Source organism: Cupressus sempervirens, chromosome 4, assembly GCF_028749045.1.
Source record: "Cupressus sempervirens isolate cs-2001-9-10 chromosome 4, ASM2874904v1, whole genome shotgun sequence".
Lineage (NCBI taxonomy): Eukaryota > Viridiplantae > Streptophyta > Pinopsida > Cupressales > Cupressaceae > Cupressus > Cupressus sempervirens.
In genome coordinates this window covers 776445267-776448173 of record NC_143121.1, presented here as the reverse complement: position 1 = coordinate 776448173, position 2907 = coordinate 776445267, and the positions used below count along the sequence as shown (strand labels likewise).

General features: G+C 35.7%; 1 pseudogene; it reads left to right on the top strand.

The window, feature by feature from the left end:
* Positions 1-724: 724 nt before the first annotated feature.
* LOC149563687 (vacuolar iron transporter homolog 3 pseudogene) lies at positions 725-1712 on the top strand (annotated as a pseudogene).
* The last annotated feature ends 1195 nt before the right edge of the window (positions 1713-2907 follow it).

The window sequence follows — 2907 nt, the reverse complement described above, 5'->3', positions numbered from 1 at the left end:
GGTTTACCTAATAATTTTGGAAGCAATAAATAATCTATATCATAAACATAACACCATTAAGCCAAATTGACACATTTAGATGGAATTACCAGTAGCACTCATGTGGTTTGGACTGCATCTGTGGCATCACTAGCCCTAGTGGATGCAAAACTAAATAATAAAAGGCTCTGACCCACCAAATAAAGGAAAGTCTTCGATCAATTGACCTTATATACATACATACATATATATAATAAAGAAAAATACAAATAAAATATGTTTAAGGTGAGAGAAAGAGGAGATCAATAACCTTATTTCTCCTTTCTTTTTCTCACCTTAAATATATTCTATTTGTATTATATATATAAATATATACACAATATCTTAAATATATTTTATTTGTATTTTTTATATATATAAAAATAGAAAGAAAATATGTTTAAGGTGAGAAAGACAAAAAGATCAATAACCTTGTTTGATATTATTAAAAAAAACCAAATAGATCAATAACCTTGTCTGACTTTTAGTGAAGTAAGTACATAATACATAGTTATAAACTATGAGCTCATTATTTTAGACTTTGCCAAGGTTGAACGTGACAAAATATGGCCTCGTGATTGTAGACATTAGCAAGAATGAAACTAACAATATAGATTTTCATAAATACATCGTTTAAAAATTTGGATAATTTTGTCGGGCGAGCAGACGCTTCCGTGATCCTCCACCGTGTAAAATCTTGGCTCCTCTCTGTTTGTGGATCATCTCTATCCATCCATCTTGTCTTCCATGTTTCGAAAACTCGTGATATCCGCACCAAATTTCCTATAAAAAGAGCCCAAGAAAACACCAAATCAACGAGGAACCCGAAAGAGAGCCATGGATTCCAAGCAAGTAGCTCCAGAGCCGCCATACCCTGCTTCTCTAGACAGAAGCATGACAATTTCAATCCAAAACAGCAAGGAAGGCCCAGCAAAAGAAGAAGAAGAATCCTCTAACGATTCCCAAATCGGGCAGGCCCTTCGCGCCGCCGTATTGGGAGCAAATGACGGCCTTCTCACAACGGCCTCCCTGATGATGGGAGTCGGCGCCGTCAATCCCAAACTCATGATTTTATCCGGCCTGGCGGCGCTGATTGCAGGAGCTTCCAGCATGGCCATCGGAGAATTCGTTTCTGTGCAGACCCAACGAGACGTTGAAATTGCAATCTTGAAAAGAAGAAAGAATCTGAAGAAATGGGGAAAAGAAATGATGGAAAAAGATGGAACAGAAACACAAGCGAAATCCTCACCATCTGGAGAAATCCTAAAGAAAATCTCTTCCTTCTCTTCCATTACAAGTAGTGAAATAGCCGCCCTTCCCAACCCTCTTCTGGCGGCGTGTTCATCGGCCATTGCTTTTTCTGTGGGTGCATTTCTTCCACTGATTATAATGTTAGAGTTGGGGTTCTTGCGGGAGTTTCAAGCTTGCTGCTTTTTATGTTTGGAGCAGTGGGAGCTTATTTTGGGGGAGTTTCTGTGGTGAAAGGGGGTCTCAGAGTTCTCGGTGGAGGATGGATTGCCATGTGTGTCACTTATGGCCTGTTCAGGCTTTTCCATCGTACCAAAGTGCATCTTGACTAACGTAGATTATTGTTCAGGCAATTTTATCTTGTTCTTCTTTGTCTTTGTGTCTCTAGCTTTTATGGCCCACGGGAATAGGAATAGCTATTCTGGAATACTTTTTTGGAATAGAAAATGGGGCTACCTATTCCTGTTCTCTGTTTGGTTCAGCCAAATATTTGATGGGGAATTCACAAAGCCCAAAATTTATGTTTTCTAAAATAAATAAAAGTGGATTAGGAATACGTATTCCAATAACACCTATTTGGATGGAATTGCAAAACTCCATTTTTGGGCCAAAATTGGAATACGTATTCCTATTTTACTTCGTATTCCAATTCCGATTTGGTGCATCCAAATGTAGAATTCAAAATTTTAAGAATTTACATATGCCTATTCCGCTTGTATTCCCGTTGCCAAACAGACTTAATATTGTTCATAGTTTGGGTGGTTTCCCTTGTCTTATTCTTAGCAATTCATGACGAAGATCGTTTGAAATCCCATGAAAAGTTGAAAACTCAATGGAAATGTTAGTTAGCATTTTGTTGCAAATAAGACCTTAGATAGTTGGGGAGCATGGAATCGGCAAGCCTTGTGATCCACTTCAAAACCACTTGCGAGCCACACACATAGTGAATATTGTTGCATATGTACCAATCTATGTTATTGTTTTGATGTTATTGTGAAAACTATTAGGGTTAATGTTCTAGAGTAGCGAATAAATCATAAGTGATTATTGCATATGTGGCAATCTATGTTTTGATGGTAACATAGGTCCAATTCAATTGTATGTGTGATAGAGAGTTTTAGTTTGAAACAATGACTAGTTGTAGATGTGTCAACAATTTCCAACTAGTTGTTCTAGTTTGTTGTCAATTGTTGCAGTTTGTTGTCATTTTTATTACTATTAATATAGGATCATGATGAAGTCAAGTGATTCTATATATTTGTAATTTCCAATGATGATTAACAAGTTTTGCGTTTAGTTTCTCAATTTTTGAATCTGGTATCCTATATTTCTAATAGAAACATGGACTCTCTCTCTCTCTTTCTCTCGCTAATGCAACATCATAGATAGTGATGGACTTTCCTAACATTTGAAGAACAATAATATATACCCAAGTGAATCAATCTATTATCATAAGAAAAAAATTTCCAATTGTGGAAGTATTTTTATCATCACAATTTCCATCCATCATTGTGATGGAAGATAGCAATAAATGTATAATAAATACATACACAATCAAATCTAAAATATAAAGGATAATTATCTCTATGTTGTTTGTGATAATTATAAATATAATCTTAATTTATATTGCTTAGAATGATT